The sequence below is a fragment of the Diadema antillarum genome, unplaced genomic scaffold (genome assembly GCF_040938485.1).
Source record: "Diadema antillarum isolate AM-2024a unplaced genomic scaffold, OU_Dant_1.0 seq00000368_RagTag, whole genome shotgun sequence".
Lineage (NCBI taxonomy): Eukaryota > Metazoa > Echinodermata > Echinoidea > Diadematoida > Diadematidae > Diadema > Diadema antillarum.
In genome coordinates, this window is record NW_027271369.1 from 3022806 (window position 1) to 3041035 (window position 18230).

Genomic DNA, 18230 nt, shown 5'->3' on the forward strand with positions numbered 1-18230 from the left:
GGAACAGACTAGGCAATTATGAAGGTTAAAACAGAGCAAAATATCATCGATACTTTGCTCTTTATGTCCTTGAATTTCCCAGTCATACGGTTGATGAGGGAGGCAAAGAGGAAGAGGGAGAGAGGGGAGGGAGAGAGAGAGGGGGAGAGTCAAGGAACGGCTGTGCACAGGTAACGTCAACGGATCCGGCTTTGAGAACAGTTCCCAGTGTAAACCCTAATCGGGTCGCTGAATGCTCAACGGGACGTGTCGCGCAATGCGTCGTGCTAAATCGTTTGCGCCGCGAACCCACCAGCCGTCAACTATCTCCTGGGAATACAGCATACGGCAGACATGATCGTAATGTCCGGCTCTGATCCCCTTTATTTATTGTCTGCTTGCGACTAGAAGTCGTTATGTTCGGAACAAAAACACCAGCGCCATGCGGACTACGAATACGTTCTCGTGAGAAACACATAACGATGGTTTTTGAGAGTTTAGACGAGACTGTAATCTACAGACAAGCTAGCAGACTATAGATGGTAGGACTCAACCATTTTCTTCTATGCCAAACCCCAAAGTAAACGAATATAAAATGCACTAGTGATGTGGTGAGACCAGGGAGGTGTGAGAGAGACACCTCCCTGGTGAGACTGTAGCAGAGTAAGGCAACACAAAATGTACGTCTTTTGCTGAAAATATGGGATGATAAATACGCATTAACCGACATAAATCCCATTTCCTCGGTGAGCACAGCACCGTTCGTGCGTGGCAGAGTAATTCCTTTCAACGTGTTTTCACAGTATCCGCGCTTTCTTACCTCGAGATCAACCTCCCTTATCCCCTGAAAGCTTGTTTTCCAATTCCTTAGCCTTCCGTTTGATCATAAACTCAACGTCAGCCTCCCTTTCCTATTGGCAATCAAGCATCAGCTAGGCGACGTCTGCGCAATTACCGTCCGTAATTGCCCGACCATAATGTCTGCTCTATGCTGCCGTCGTTCAACGCAATCTCTTGAAAGGGGTCGGGTAAGTATGTTAACGACTCGCCGAGCCCGCCGTACGCCCCGTATGTCACGGTGCAGGGGTCTGCTTGCCATCCCCTCTGAGGGGCAGGGGGGGGGGGGGGGAGAAAAAAATCGCGTCTCAACTTCCACGGAAGCCAGGGCCGTAATTCGATTTCCCCCTCCTGCGCCAATTTATATCCCCGTTAATGACCGTGGACGTTAGTCTTTGCGCAAGTCCCGTATGAAAAATGAAAGTCTCTCTCCAGCTATGACAATATTTCACTGCCTCCATATGCAATGTATGGCCAACGTCAAGACACCTTTGAAGCAGACATCGTAAATGAAAATGAAAGTAGTGAGATGTTTCTAACAGGCAAGTAAAAGGGACTCTGCAATGCATTTTATATTACACAAGAAAGCAAGAAAGAAAGTCTCTTGAAATAATACTGAAAATTAGTGAAAATACAAGAGGTATTTAGCCTAAATAGGCTTACCTGAGCGACACTTCAGCATGCAGTCGTAATTCCCAGGCAGCAGGGATGATATGAAGCACCTTGTCCACACCCTGGCACAAGAGAACAGATTGAACATCCCATGTTACTCATTATCGAACGGTTAGGATTGTTTTCATTCATTGCAAGGATTAGACGAATTGATCGATACACCCCTTAAAACAACATCACCAACAACACAAACAAACACAAAAACCCCGACGCGGTCTCGTACCCACGCAGAAACTCTGGGACGCCACTGTCATCCCCCTCCCGATTTCTTGGTTCTCCCTCCGAATCTCTGCGAGAGTGATGTTCTGAGAAGGTGAGAACTAGGGAAAATCGAGAGAATAATTTGTCAACATCGTCACTGTCATAAAGAGATTGTTTTTTTCCGAAAACGAGTAACATGGGTAACATTTTGTTTAGGCGAAAGCAATAATAACTGCCTGTGCAAAACATTAGGGCCGATATACCAGTAACGTGACTTCACCGCTGTTATCGTGATGTCTGTAGCACCAGGCAATCCATGTTTAATGATTGTCACTTATTGATGGCTGTATGATGCCCTTACTTTCACTGGAAGGTTACAGAAGCTTTACCTGATGGAATAATGCACACAATTTCTCCACGTTGCGTAAAGTTATTATTATTTTTTTCTTCTGAAAACCCGGGCCCGAGGTGAGAGGTGGGAGAAAAATAAGCGGCTTGACGAATAAGCACAAGATGGCTAAACACGTCCTGCCCTGACCTGAGGCAGTCGTTCACCCACATCAGGTAGAGGGAAACGTTGCAGCATTGAGATAAATCATTCCGACTTTCCATAGCTCTCATACAGTCATAGCCACTGGATATCGAGATGCTAGTCATAATCATAATAACCTTATAATGACTTATACGACGCTCTGCTATTAGCGGCCTTGCACGTGACATTTTGTTTTGCAACGAGCTATACGGGCTGGGCACAGACACGAATAAAAAGCGGTTAGAAGGTGTGAACTTTATTATCCCAAACTCAGTATATTTTGTTGTGTTTGTGTGTTCTTATTTGCTGTTGACCTAGTGGCTATCATTGTTCTGGTCGAAATGGTTGTTGCTTGCTCCCGGACCTTCCAAAGGGGGAAAAATCTTTTGGGAATCTCACGTTGAAAATTACAGGATAATTCTTAACCTAGATCTAGATTTCAACAGTTTCGTCTGCTTGTGATGAGCCATACTGATTTTCCGTGTTAACATTCATCTTCCCCTCTCGTGATCGTCTGTTTGTGGAGACAAACACCAGACCAAGAAATGCATTAATACATTTGCTCAGTACAAACACAAATCTACAACAGTATTTTCAAGTTTATAAGTTCGCCTTTGTAACTAACAGCCTCGTGTCATTACTCACAATCATGATGTATATAATGGGACCGTGAGAGGACAGAAATAGCTAGAAAGAGAGAGAGGAAAAAAATAAAGGCTGATAAAAGCTAGGGTGGCTGTAGTAAAGATCGAAAGCCGAGCATTTGATCCGGCTGGCGATGGGTTTCCCCACGAAACCATGAATTTTATTCAGAAGCAGTCAAGCCGAAGTTTAGAAGATCAATAGAGAACATTTAAACACTTGCGTAAATACGGCGCGCCACAATTCGCGTCACCGGCTCCCTACCCCCCCCCCCCCCCCTTCCCTCTCTCTCTCCCTCTCCCTCTCTGTCTTTTAGTATCTATCTGTCTGCGTTGCTCTCGCTACCTTTCTTTTAAATTCGGGTGAACTAATTCATCACGAGAAGAAACTCGCGCGGCAAAAAGCTGCGGCACGTAATCGAACACATTAGTCTTCGTCATACAAAATGCAGACTGTCGTTTCATCGCAGCAGGTAAAGTTATCCCCTCGCTAATATACTGCCGAAGACGGTATTAGTGTAGGTCTACTATTGTGGTACATGACGCATTTAGAGTGATAATATTAATAATATTATTCAGCTATCATACTTATCTTATTATCTGTGTGCCCCCCCAAAAAAAAAAAACAAACAAACAAAAACAAAAACAAAAACAAAACAAAACAAAACCAAAAAAAAAAACGACAAAAAAACTAATAATCTCGAAAGTTTTACCCTCGCTCACTAACTCGAGTAGAAAAATGCAGACTAGCAAACTGTGAGGGAAAAGTTTGGCCAGCGGGAATACCGCTTTATAATTGCAAAGCCCGTCAGAATAAGTTCCAGATTGGCACAAAAGGTACAATTCATTCTTTAGTAAGGGAAATAAAGGACGTTCATCTCTGCTCTTATCGTACGTCATACAGTGCGGGAGAATTTACTCTATTGGCGCAATGAATGGCGAAGGAACCCAATAATCGACCAATATAGGTAAGTCTTTATAGCGGTCCTTTTCAGGACGTCTTTGTATCAGGCTTCCATATACGCGCGTCGATGCGTGCGGCGGGATTTCTTGTTCTGGTGGCCATTGTTCGCAGGTTTTTATTGGCGGGGCATTCGTCGCGTTGCGGCTTCGGACCTTGCGGCTGACGGGCATATCGTAAGTAGCGATCGTCGTGCCGATGATGGAGCATATCGTGAGCCCGTCTGGGAAAAACTGTCCCATCGGCTCCCGAGAACGTATCGCCCTGTGCTGGCGACGTTTTCTCGTGGGCATTTTGAAAAGGACATGGATCTCTCCGGCAATCAACGTGGAAAGAGTGGCTCAAGGGCATTAGAGCGGTAATCCCTCTTATCTCGATCAACAGCAGCTGGTGCGTTTAAGTATTAAAAATGAATAAATAAATAATTTCCCCATATCAAGACCGTCAAACATTTAAACATGCTTCTTTGATCTAACAAAAAAAAAAATATATGAAGAACAAGCTGAGTGGTAATGGACATGGTTGAAACGAAAGTATTCTGCGTCAAATAAAAAAAAAAACGTGGACGATATTGGGCGTGGAGGCTTTATAGACTCAAGGGGGATAGCGAAATGTAACGTGTATTAATTATAACACTTCTCCACTACAATTGTGTCGCATCGTTCCAGCAGGAATGGTTGCCAGCACTGTAGTGTCTGAACCCCCAACTCTAAAGACGCACCAATTTCCACTCTAGTTCCAAAAATTTGACATACAGCTGAGTTACTGAACTTCTTCTAAGGGCATCTCAAAAATCTTCAAACTCAAATCAAAATCCGCTCCAGGGGCATGATTCCCCGAACCGGGCAGAATTTGATGTGACAACGATTTGTTTCCGTTCGTCAAGTGTCAATACAGGTCAATGAGCTTAGGACGCAACGTGCTCCAGCGACGAAAACTGACAAAAGGTGAGACAGATGGAAAGACAGGCGAGAGAACTCGGAGAGGAAAGAAGAGAAGAAAAAAAAAATAAATTGCAAGTCGGGAATAAACGGCAGGCGAGTGAACGCATTGTGTTATCATTTCGCGTTTAGGAGTTGTGACCTCCGCGGGAAGAGGCTGCGAGGCTTTGGTAGCATGCTATGGTGAGTCGTGAGTAAACAGTAGGGATACGCATGTTTACCAGAATGCAGGTCGTTTGCTATTCGGGGACGCGAACTTTCAGAAGTTCGTGCGGAAGACAGTGTCGTTTTCCAAGCCCAGCACTGCGGATATCAGAACAGCTTGGTAATGGAACTACAGTGTAATTATATTACTGTTGTAACCTCTAACGCGCATAAACACACCTACGACATGCACACACGTCAAAGCACGCGCATAAACACAATATCGTTACAAGAGGCATTTGGTGCATGGTGCAAGTGGTGAAGTCTGTTTATTTCACTGGCTAAAGCCATTTCCATCGTGCCTTTATAGCTATACAGATTCATAATGTTGTCATAGTTCGTTCAGGAAAATGTTTTCTCCAATTTTGTCTTCTTATTTAGTGAGCACAAGGAGTCACAAATCCGTCTCAAGTATATTGTAATGTCTGAGCGCAAAACTAAACAAAATCACACTTGGTTCATCCTCATGGTAAAACAAAACAGAGACGTAAACGGAAGAGATGTGAACGGAAGGACACACACACACACACACAAACACACACACACGCATAATTTTAAGTCGTGGAGATGCATGTGCAAGTATGCCTGAATTCCCTTGCAATCTCCACTTTCCACCAAACGCACCGCCTCTCCGAATGAAATTTCGTCGTTCATTTTGAAGAAATTTATCGAGCTTCCGTAGGCGAAGAGAACGACTTTTTTTTTTTACTTCCAGCTCATGCACCCACCTATTCAGGAAAGATAACTAACAAAAAAAAATCAACAAAGATGAAAAAATAGAAAGATAACAAAGACCGATCACGCGAGGGTGGGGTCTGTCTCCAGCACATTGGATCGCTGCAGGCACGTAAATAACGATCGTTCGTGAACCGTGCATAACGCATCGTTAGCACCCACAAAGGATGGCGTGAGGAGACGGAAGCGACCGCCTCGCTTATTAAAGGGAACGCTCAGTTCACCTCGAACAAGAAGAATTAATCGACCGATAAAGCTCAGCACACCACGGGAAGAGAGGTAATTTACTATGAAAAACTGTTTCTGGTGTGACGAATGGAATGTTTGCGAAACGTCAAGGCTTCAAAAATTTATTCGCTAATTTAAATTTGACCATTACACTAAATAACTCTGTGCCAAAACAAAATTGTATGGCCTCACAGAATTATAGAATGTCAGATTACTGGTATGACTATTCTCTTTAACTCAATTATTTCTACACGATATTCATTCAGTTGTTGAATTTGTGCTCTTTTTTAAAATCTAAATAAAAACTCCCACACTTGCATGACCATTGTATGTGCTAACATAATAAAACGACGGCCAATGCGAGAGAACAGGCTGCGATACCCGGGTGCAGCCCTGTGCTTCCCGAACTCACTAACGCGCGTTACGCCGCATTGAAACTCAGCTCGATATTATGATCATGGTGGAAATTACGAGGGGCATGAATAGAACATTTGCTTGCTGTATAAAGAAACAAAGGCCGCTGCGTCACTGCGATTTCCCTTTAACGGTGGACCACGTCGCTTTGCGGCGACGGCGATGGCTTTGATATAAAAAGCGTCCCGCCGGGCGGAAAGAGCAAAAGAAATAAAAGGATTATTGGAGCTGTCGCTGAGATGAGGCAGAAAGCGTGGTGAGCGAGCGATAGATATCGGATCGTCACGAGGAAAAAAAAATACACCCGCACAGATAAACATGCAGAGAAGGAAGAAGGGAGATAGGAACGTCTCCTCTTTTCTCTCTCTCTCTTCTTTTTCTTTGTTTTTATTATTTCCTCCCTCTCTTTCTCTCTCTCTCTCTCTTTCTCTCTCTCTCTCTCTTTTCTTGCCGGGGGGGGGGGGGGGGGGGGGCTAGCACCGTCGATGCATTGGTTTGGAATTCACGATTCTCTCACACCGATAGCAACTACGGATAGTTGTATTGCGTGTGTAATTCTTGTGCGCACGTTCGCGACAGATGAGAACACGTCATCATTTAGTAAGGGCATTTCACAGACTGAAAAAAGCAACAAAACAACAACATATGACTGAATAATAACAAACAACCAAAGGCACTCTACAGAGGACTCGAATGAGTAAAGTTTACTATACATCAGGAACGACCACGGAATGTCATCAAAATGTACAGAGTGAAGAGCGCAAAAAAAAAAGAAGAAAAAAGAATTAACCCTTAGGGGAAAATGAAATTACCGTAAATAACGAGGGGGGGGGGGGGCGGGGAGGGTGAACTGAAACGGTTCTGACTAAAGTTCATATTTTTCAGCTACAAAATACTTTTATTATGGGGTAGCCTATCAGTTGATTTTCCGTTTTTAGCATGTGCAATGTAAAATTTGTTTCGCCTGTAGATGTCTAATAATATTTGCCCTTCATCCACCCTATGTCCCGCGTCTACGAGGAAAATTAGTGAGACAATGATGTGAAAACAGTGCATCTGAACACCTACTCGACATTCTTGGCTGTTGTATTCCCATGTTTGTAATGCAATTCTTTGCCTGCAGCTACAGAAATATTCACGATACCCTACCGCACGCTAAAGAAAGCAAGACATTTAACATGTTCCCGTAGTAATATTTCACTCGTGTAGCCCCTCCCCCTCCACGTTCAAAACCCACGCCAACTCATTCGTCTGTACGTTTCCGAATTACACACATTCTACCCTATAGCTCGTGCGTTGCGTGGCGCGTCCCATCTTTCATTTCTTTTTTTTTTTTCCTTCTAAGGAAAAGAGGGAAAAAAGCACTATCCCTGCTCTCTCGGTTCGTTTCTAGTCACGTCGATTTAAATCGCTTAAATAATCGATGCCGATCGCGGAGGGGAAGTAATTGGGGACCGCGCAGGGTTGCCAGGAAGAGGGAAAGCCTTGGCGAGCGCGGAGAAATTTCCTCTCGTCGCCACGCTTTCTTCGCCACCCCTTCTCTCTTCCTCTCTCCGTCTTCCTCTCTTCCTCTGTCTCTCTCACTCTGTCTCTCCCTCACCGTCTCTTCAAGAAAATCGTGCTGCTTTGTCTGAAGTCGAGTTCGAAAGCTTGAGGGCGCACTCACACTACGACGGCGACGTGTTTTTCCCCCCTCTCCTTTTGCGCTGTCTGCCATCAGGGGTATCAAGACGAGAATATCAATATAAGACACGAGGAAGCGGTGAAGTCCGGGCGAGCCGACCTTCGTGTCGTGGTTCGTAGCTCGTGCGAGACAACCACGAATCTTGAAGAGAGGAATTTCAAAAACGTATCTAAAGACCATAAACGACATAGAATGCGGACATAAGACCAGTCAACCAGCGATCAGTGAACCAACCACACCTGTGTCTTCCCCCCGCTTCTGAATGCTCTTTGCATAATGTAGGCCTAGTCTTTTTCGTTAGTGTAACCACTATAATTTGAGTTGACAAGAACACAGCATAGATGCACCCTGGTTGAAATATATTCTATGTATCAATACACATTAGAAAGTCTGAATATGAATGACATGGAATAGAGCCTATAAGTTGTTGTCTTATGCTACTGTATGTCATTTACGAACTGATTTAGGGCCTACATGCGTACACGTGTTATTTTCGCGCATGAGAATATCGTGCAGTACGAAGTGGATATGTTTAATCGGTGACCGTGACTTCATTATACCTAGCACGCAACGCATCTTCCTATACGTACAGTACTCTGCTGATATTATCATACACCACCTTGTATGACGCCATGTACTACTAAGTATAACAAGCAAAGAGTTAAATGACCGCCTAATGCAGTGCGATATAGGATAAACCAGGTGCACGTGGACCTAATGAATTTAGGCAGCTCTTTCCAAAATTGCAAATCTCCTAGTAAATCTTTTAATCTGACTATGCAGTGTGTTGACTGGAAAGTCAGGCCTCGTTTTCTTCCGGTATGAGTGATAGCAAAATGTCCTGTAAAACAGGCATCTCTGCAAAACACCATTATCACCGATACTTTAACCGCAGTGAATTCGATCTATAATTCCAACCTGGCACAATAAAAACAGGAAAATGAAGCCAGTATAGTTTGGATGGTAATGAGAGAGATCGTGAGTGAAACTGCACATCTGCACATGTATTAAACTTCAAGCTATCCAAAACTTCATGGAAGAGAAATAAAAATGTAAAGACTGTACACAACAACAAAAAGACAAGCCGCTTTTCCCGCTTTCGTAATCATTTGCCACACTCATAATATACCGATTCAAACGTTCATTCTTTGCAGCTATGGACGTCAAAGCGGTACTTAGTAACGCTTTCATATATTACGGCCATATAAGAAAAAAAAAACAATCATTATTCACGCCCACTTCACTTGGCGACTTGCGGCAATAAATTGGAATGATTACGTATAGGATGACATCCATCCACCGTTCCTGCTAGTCTAGCTGTATATTACTGTATATACTTAAATGTGTCCAAATAAGCAGTACTTTACAACCCTATTTGGCTTTAGATAAAAATACATATTGACAGAAATTAGTCACTGTTATGTGCATCGACAAATGTATTGAAAGATAATGATCTGTGCGTGATGTTTTCGTTTCTGTGAAAGAAACACCCACTAATCCCAGTGGCCTAATTAGTAAAAGCCATACAACCACGGTTCTCGAGCAGAAACAGCTACCGCCATTTCACGCTTGCAGTGACCGCCTCTGTATATGACTTCAAGAATAAGAAAAAAAGTGCAGGAAAAAGGGGAAATAGAGAGAGGCAGAGGAAGAGGGGGACTAGAGTTGTATTAGAGATAAAACGTCTCCGTTGAGAAACGGAGACGTCTTTTCTACGCAATCAAAAGAGGATGCGTTGCCATGGAGACAGAACGGCAAATTACGAGCATCATCAGTTAGGCCTAGCGTTATCTGTTCGCTCTCTGGGCTCGCCGCAAAGAGCGCGATCTCAACAGAGACAATGGCGACGCGAACTTAATGGAAACGGATTTAGTTCAATTTCATCCGCTTATCATATATACCAGGCGAAAAGGCGGCTAGTCACCGCCAACACAATTATGCTGAAGAGAAAATCGCGGAAGAAATTGATAGCATCGATAGAGGGAAAGGGAGAAAGATACTAGCGGGAAAACAGACTAAAGCAATATTGACCTTTTCACTGAGTATTGCTGAGCGACTGTATGAAACATGATATAACAAAGTAAAATGCTGATGATGTAATAAATGAAAGTCCACCATGAAAATTCATTAATAAAGAACCCTTTTTAAGATGTCCCGTGACGAAAGATTTACGGATGAATAACAAATATTTGTAGTACTCATGCAATCAAAAGTAGACTGGGAAATGCTGTTTTCTTTAAATAAAACTAAAAATACGCCACATAACAGCAAAATTGAAACCCGACTGCTAAGGGTTTGTTATGTGGCATCGCGTAAGAAAAGAACAAAAATAGCTGACCTCGAATGCAGTGTGCCTTATCTATTAGCTAATCGTGTAAAGTTTAAAGATTGTGTATGTGCTATATCTGCCCTCCATTCGATTTCAAACGTATACGGTTTCATTAATGGGAATGTGCTAAGTTTGGGTATTGGTGTCATAGGGCAAAAATCTGAGACTTAGTTTCATCATGTTAGCGGGTTTGTGTCTTTATACGACTTGTACCTGAAAAAAAAAGGAAGATGAAGATAGAAATAGACACAAAGGTAGAGAGAGGGGAGGAAGAGGGAGAAAGAGAGAATGACAGAAAGATAAGAAGACGGAGAGGGAGAGATGAATGTGAGAAGTTTTGCCTTAAACAAGGCTATCTCTCCAGCCACAGACGACCACGACGACGGCTATCTTTTCTTCTTACTGTTTTTTTTCCTCCCGACTGATGCAGCGATTCTCTCGGGAAGCGGAGAAAGGACGCCGCTCGATACACCAGTCGCATCGAGCGGAGGGTCGTGAGGACGCATACACGCCCGCAGTCATATGGGAGGCATTGAATAGATACGATGAAAATGGTCTGGCGAGCCTGCAGAACATAAAAAACGAACGACAACAAGATAAGGCTAGCCAGTTCACTTTCATCTTGTCCCAACCCCAAGTTTCTATTTTGATTTCGTATGAAAGATCTCGTGCTTGATAAATTAATGTGTTCACTTCTCTCACGCCAAGAACGCGAGTCTCTCACTTTGGGCATGAGTGTACAGTGTATACAAAAGTGCATGTCGCATATATTATATCATGTCTTGATCATGGCACAGTGTCTAACTGTTGACAAAGATTCCATATCATAATGGCGCTCTCAAACTAGATATTAATGAATTGCTAGATCATAATGCGGAAATCACCTGCCCGTCGATTATTATGAAGGACATGTAGGGAGTGACACGACTTTCAGGAGTACGTAGATATACCTTATCACACTACTGACAGTTGTTGCGTGACTATTATCGTGACTATTATTAATATTACGGTGTGGCAGTGTCCTATAGCGTTGATGTGTGGAGGGGAAAATTATAGATCAGTCACTATCACAAGGAGAAACCGAAGATTACACGCTCCGAGGTCTTGAAAGGAAACACTGCGCCGTTTTCTCGCCGTTTTCCCTCCTGCTTCTGAAATGCCTCGGTTGCTGGTATGGCTCTCGTCTCTAATGCGTCGAGACTTTTTATCGCACGCACGGTGAAATGGCGGTGATGAGCCACACAAATTGGGCCCCTTAATGATCATTAATGAGAGTCTAGTTGTGCACGATATGCACCAGCTCCGTCGCTTCTCGCTCACTCGTTATTTCAACACACGATCTCTTCCTCTGCCCGTCTTTCTCTTAGTTTCTAATTTAACAAAGTAATTTACTGGTAGACACCGTCTCTACTGCAGTCTGCCATGAATTGATCACATTGGCAGCTGAGGATCCCACATACTCACTACTGGGCGCAAACCAGAGATCATGCATCTTTCAGTGACATAAGGACTGCAAAGAAAGGAGCCATCATTATCTTAGCTCTACTCTCATACGCAAGGGAAAACGGGCGCCATTTTTTCCCCTGCATTTTACATTTCCGGTAAAACGACTTACGTTTGTTGTCGTTTCACATAGTTAAACATTAATCAACAATGTCAATTCAGCAATGTTGTTAAGATCTTTTGGTATAATGATATACTAGTATGCGATTAAAGTTGGGTTTGTTGCAATGATATTAGAAACTTATTGAAAAAAAAAACACATAACCTCAGTACAATGCGAACATAAGCACAATCTGTACAGTGTGCAAAGTAATCGTATCAACATTATGAGAAGTAATGGTAGATAGGCCACGCGGGACGTTGACTATAAGCGAAATATAATTATGAATGCGTCTCCCAATAAGTTGATTAGAGGAAAAATCGAGAAAAGTTTTACGCCTGAGAAGGGGCTTGTGTGAAGGCTTTGCCTTGAAACTCGAGCAATACATCTCGTGGAAGTTTCATCGCCTTGGCAACAGACGTAAGATGTCTCTATTCAGTGGAGTGGGGGCTTAGGGACAACCGCGTCTCGTTGCTTCATTCTATCGATCCTTGTCCGGGAGCGGTTTCGATTTTTGTCTCAAATTTTATTCCCGTTTCCGGACGCCTCCCTTCTCAGACTCAACCAGCTCGCCTCCTCTTCTCCGCAATTTCATCTGCCTCCACGCGGGCCTATTGTTCGTTTGGCGCGCAATCGTTCAATTCGAACCCAGTTCTCTCCGAATACTCCGTGCCCCCATCTCTCTCTGTATGTTCCTCCCAATATCTTGCGATCAAATCTCAAATTTGTGCAAGCTTTCGTTCTCTCCAGCTCTCATGTTTTTCGTGATAACTCTCATTCCCTCTTGGCGCCCAAGACAAGTGCGTGAAATTCATGAACAATCAGACGACCGGCACGCTTTCCCGCGAAAGCCAGCCTTACTAGTCTTGTACTCCAGTAGCTTTCTTTTTTCTTAAATGGAGCTACAATAATCTGTGTTGTAGCTCCATGTTTCTACTTATCCCTAAAAACTTTGCCGTATAAAATCAAGTCTCACTGAGATTCACGAATAAAATGATGAATACGAGATATCCTAACAATATTGTCGACATAAACGACGTTGACAGATTTGGGTCCTTCTTCCTCGTTGATCTGATCCTCTTACCTGCAGATATTATTTGTGACCTTCTTTCATTATTTGATACAATTGGTAACATTGGTTGTGTAAATGATAGAACGTTTGATCTTAACATCATACCCATGGCGTTCATCGGGTTTCGTTCTATGTTTTATTCGATGAATTAGCCTGTCATAATATACCCCACTCTAATCAAAATAACGTACCATTGAAAAAAAAATGACATTTCGTCTGCTTTAATCAGAAGCTCAATGCTGACTTTCCTTACATTTCGTCCAAAATGGTGTTGTCATCGGATCACTGCAATCGTCATATACTTTAATCCCAAGTATAAAATTTGTTACGTATACACGCGTCCAACATCACTGCATTTACTGTGACGTTTTCAAGATTAAACTTGAATTTGATCCCTGACGTGCTCAAACTGCCTGAAATTATGATGTTGATTAAGGGTAGAAATACTCTGTATCCTGGATAGCCTGACGTCTATATAAGTCCATTGTTGATCGAAAAAAAAAATGACGGTGCTACGATATTCGCGAATAGTCATGCAAGTGGACGGCATTGCCCGAGGCCCCCATTCCGCTTATAGAAATGGAAACGTAATAAACGCTGTCAGAAAAAGGCTATATCAACCCATTATTTGAATGAGCTACACAACAGTACAATAATAAAAGAGGGACGTTTAGTTCGTCGTTTCCAAAACATGTAGGAATTATTCACTGAAGAAGCTGTGATATATTCAGACGGTTAAAGCATTGAACACACTCATCGTGAGTTTCATTATCACTACATTAGGCCACATCTCGGGTGATACACCTTATGAATGCATCTATGTAAATTTAGCTGCGACAGGCGCGCCAATTACTCGGACAGCGAACCGTGTGCATTCGACGATCAACCATGTCAACGAACACCCTAACAATATTGGTATGCCTCGGGCGCCAGTGGTTGCGCAGACCTAAAAACAATGCCACTTTGGCGGCGTGTTCAGTAATGTAGGGAAAACAGATCTCAGAGGACAGCAACAACGTCAGTTCGGTGCAGACATGGAGGTATAAAAGCAAATGAAATGAATACAAACCAACTTTAAAGGCCTAAAGACAGGACCTGCGACATAATATCATAGTCTTCATTGATGTGCACTTTCACATTGCTGAAATCAAATAAACGAAATGCTGCTTAGGTTTCATTATATAATTGCAGGTTTTGGGGGAAATTTAGAATCACCATACTTCAAATGTGACACACTGTATACGATAACTTGGTGCGGAAGGTCTCATGTCAACACGTGTATATCCATACGACGTATGGAATATGGATGTGCTATAACTCGGTGTATCTGAAACTGTCCCACAGACGCAAATTGGAAGATGTATAACGTACCACTTTTGCCAGATGTCACCGTCGATTTGAAATTGTGTCGTAAGTTATCTTATGAATGTGAGGATGAAATGAGATGTTTTATCTTGCATTCATATCGGGTATTGCGGTATCTGGCTGGATCTTGTTCGCCAACATCATATTCAAATTTATCCACACCTTTTAAAACAAAATGGCTATCTTCGAGGCTTGTCCGAGGCTTGCCCGACATGGCAACAACTAATGATAGTAAAGTGCATTTCAAGTACCGAGACATACTGAGTATTAATAAAGGGTGGATGGAAAAGCTTGTCACAAGATAGAGGAAAAGTAGGACAAGGTTACTAAAAGTATACCATGGTGGTTTATTTTTCTTGTGTGTGTGTGTGTGTGTGTGTGTGTGTGTGCGTGTGTCTGTTCGTTTGTTATTCAGGGATTTGGATGCACCACCAGATATCGTTAAAGATCTTTTGCTGAAAGCAACATGGGAATGCGTCACTGACGTATACAGGGGATCGTCATCTTTGCACTTTTGCGTCGCGTCGGGGTACAATTCAAGATAATAATATGCGTTGCCTTGGGAAGTGGCGCACACGCGAGAAGACTAAGGGAGGGACACGGATGACCTGGTTCTCTCTCGCCGAAAAAAAAAAAAAAAAAAAGCCTATCACCGCATTCGGCGGCCTCCGACACGCAGCCTAGCCGACACTCGCCTCCGATTTGCACTTTTACTTATTACACAGGGACTAGCTTAGCGATGCTTGGGAGCCGCCCACCCTCAGTCGCGTCATATCGGCCTGGAACTCGACGCCGTGCTCAGAATAATTTAGCCACATTACAGCATATCTGGCAGAACGGCATGGGGCCATAGAGAAAACAGACTTCCACGGATAGACAAATAGACAAACTGACATACAGCCCAGCTACACTGGTATAAATTATACTCTGAGAGATAGAGACAGAAGCCTGAAGGCTAAATGGAGGCTAAGAGAGGCTAAAGGATGATGCCAAGCGATGCAACACGCAGAATTATACTCCAAATGAAAGATAAACTGCAAAAACAAAGAATATCAACATCATCAAAACACCCATCCACCTTCTCTCTCTCCCTCCGTCACACACACACACACACACACACACACACACACGCACGCACACACACACACACAGTTATAGGCTCTACATTCTTTTCAATATTTACAACATAGTAAACAGTAATGGGGATTTCTCCTTAGTCTCTCGGGTCTATACTGACTCAAAATGGCACTAACCATAATCACATACACGATAAATCTTGGCTTTGGTTTGATATAATTCAAAAGACGAAGGGGGTAAGGATAAAATCGTCCCTTTTGCCATCGGATAGCTCGTACTATGTCACTGGACACAAGCAGATGCAGGCCTGGGTGGCGTTCCCCTTGCACTCATTGCTTGTTGCCATGGTATACAAGACTGCTGGCGGTATTCGGCGAGCCTGAGAGTATTGTAGCGCAAAAGAGATACTAAACTAATTGCTATAGCGTAATGCCTTTAATGCAGATACTTCGTAACTGATGGGCTTATGTCTGCCGCACATTACTTTCAAATATCATCGAGATGTACAGTGTGTTTTTTTTTTCTTTTTAAATACTTCGTGCCTGCATCTCGGGGCACGTCGGATCGAAGCAAAATCCGATAGCCACGTCACCCCCACTCCCCCCCCCCCAATCCCTTGGGATATAACCCTCGTCTCTCTCTCTCCCTCTCCCTCTCCTAATTCAGCCTCTCTATTTAGCCGAACATTTCGTCTCTCGTCACGTCTGAATATCGAGGGTCTGTGCCCACCTTTCTGCCGCTAAAGACGCGGACGGAGTGGTTTACGCGGCTCCAATAATACGAAACTGTATACAAAAATACACCGCTTACTCTCCGTCGCTTCGTACATCAACATGCATTTAAAGGAAAATTTGTTCCCATCGATAGAATTATAAAGAATATAAAAGAAAGTGCCTACAACAGACGAAAATACAGACCAAAGTGGGAATACATTATGAAAAATGATGTCAATATTGTAAAATATATAAGAGGGAGTAAACTTACATGCCCTGCATGTGGTTATCTCCATAATAATTTGTCACTTGATTGTAACGTTGATATTGTATGCACACTTCGTATGAGTTTGTGTGTGTGCGTGTGTTAGGGACAAAAAATGCCAATTTTGTGACGTTAATAGTCCGTTCGCACAAGTTTCGCACTCTACACTGCTGTAAGTTAGTAGTAATTAAACTGGAAACCTGGAAACTCGGTTTTTACTTTTGTTTCAATTCTTAAGGAATGTAAGGGTGAGGCAAAAGGACAAACACAGGTTATATGCTTTTTATTCAGCAAATGACTTCGCGTTTTACCAGAGAAGTGCTACCTCCCACCTTGCTGCGATTTACCTCTCCAAAGCATCATCATGGATGCTCTTAGAGTCACCAAACATACCCGAGTTTTTGCTCGTTGGATTACTTCGGTTTATGCAGGGAGGCGAGTGACTGAGACGAGATACTCCACCTCCCTGGTTTAGGGGTTCTTGGTGTGCACGTTCATAATTATGTACTTTTTATGGCGTTCGTTGATAAATCGTTTCCTTTCTCACTCAATCTGTTGTTATATTACTTAGGGGTGGGGTGCATGGTGGATGGGGTTTTTGTATACTTCCAATGTATAGACCTGTGTCAAATATACCTTGAATGAGAAAGCACTTGTAAAGAAGTAGTCAATATGACTGGTTACAGGGAGAGTGCAGCGAAATACCTGCCGCGAGAACACCACGACTCGGCTATTTTCCCTCGTGGTTGTTGCGATACGAGGAGTTTACATCTGTATATTTTCCTGCAGAAGCGAATTCAACCGGCCCTGCAATTCAGCTTCGATGATTGATGGTTGCAGGTCGGCGATCGTGCAGTGATAGACAATTCGCGAAGACGGCCTAAGCAGGCGACCCAAATCGAGAGGAGCAGAGATTTTCTAGGCAAAAACGCGCCCCTTTTTCTTCTAAACCAATGAACTTGACGCTCCTCGAGATGACGCTACGAGGTGATTAATGAAATACGTTTGCTACGAGTGATTGCAGCAGGCGAGTGCAAGTCCGAGCCAAACCAATCACCAAGAAAACAACGCTTCACGACCCCCCCCCCCCCCCGCCATTAACATAGTCCTATTCGAAAATGAGAGAACGTGACTCCGTTATCTATCATATTCAAGATCCTTTTCCTTTCAAATGTTTGAAGACTTCAGGGAATTGAAGAAACTATCGACAAAATCAATTAACCATCTTTAATTGCTTCGCCAGAAAAAAGATCTTGAGGCACATCACATGGTAGCAATCATCAGGGAGAGACAATCATTGCACAAGCTATCTCGATACTTTCGGCACCACAACCGGCAGGCAGAAAGAAACGAGAGCTGTTCGTGTCATCTGCAGTTTTCTTTCTTTCTTCTCTATTCTCCCTAAAATTCTCTTCAACGATCAATTCTGCATTTCAGTAGATTAACGACACAGAAGACTGAAATAAAGGGGAGTGCGTGTTTCAATATGTGTGTTATGGAGAAATGAAAGAAGGGAAAATCATTTCGAAGTGATGTGGCTGACGCATGTATCACAAACACAAACTGAATGTTGAGAAGAAAAATGTACCAAGTTCATTGGTTAGAGCCAGTGAGTATAATCATACGCTTTGACTATACACGATGGGCTGTTTTTCCCAAAGCTAAAAAACATTGAAGTTTTGACATAACCACTTGGTCTGACCTACTTCATGTGAAGCAGCATAACTCATAGCAACACTGTAATTATCATCTGACATGTGTAGCAGCCAGCCAGAAT

General features: G+C 43.1%; 1 protein-coding gene across 1 annotated transcript in view; it reads right to left on the reverse strand.

The window, feature by feature from the left end:
- The window catches only part of LOC139731331 (uncharacterized), a 103862-nt gene that overhangs the window by 62844 nt on the left and 22788 nt on the right, over nucleotides 1-18230 (reverse strand). Inside the window, exon 2 of the mRNA XM_071642224.1 lies at nucleotides 1480-1550. The gene's annotated coding sequence lies outside the window, so the exon portion shown is untranslated. The remainder of the gene's footprint in view (nucleotides 1-1479; nucleotides 1551-18230) is intronic.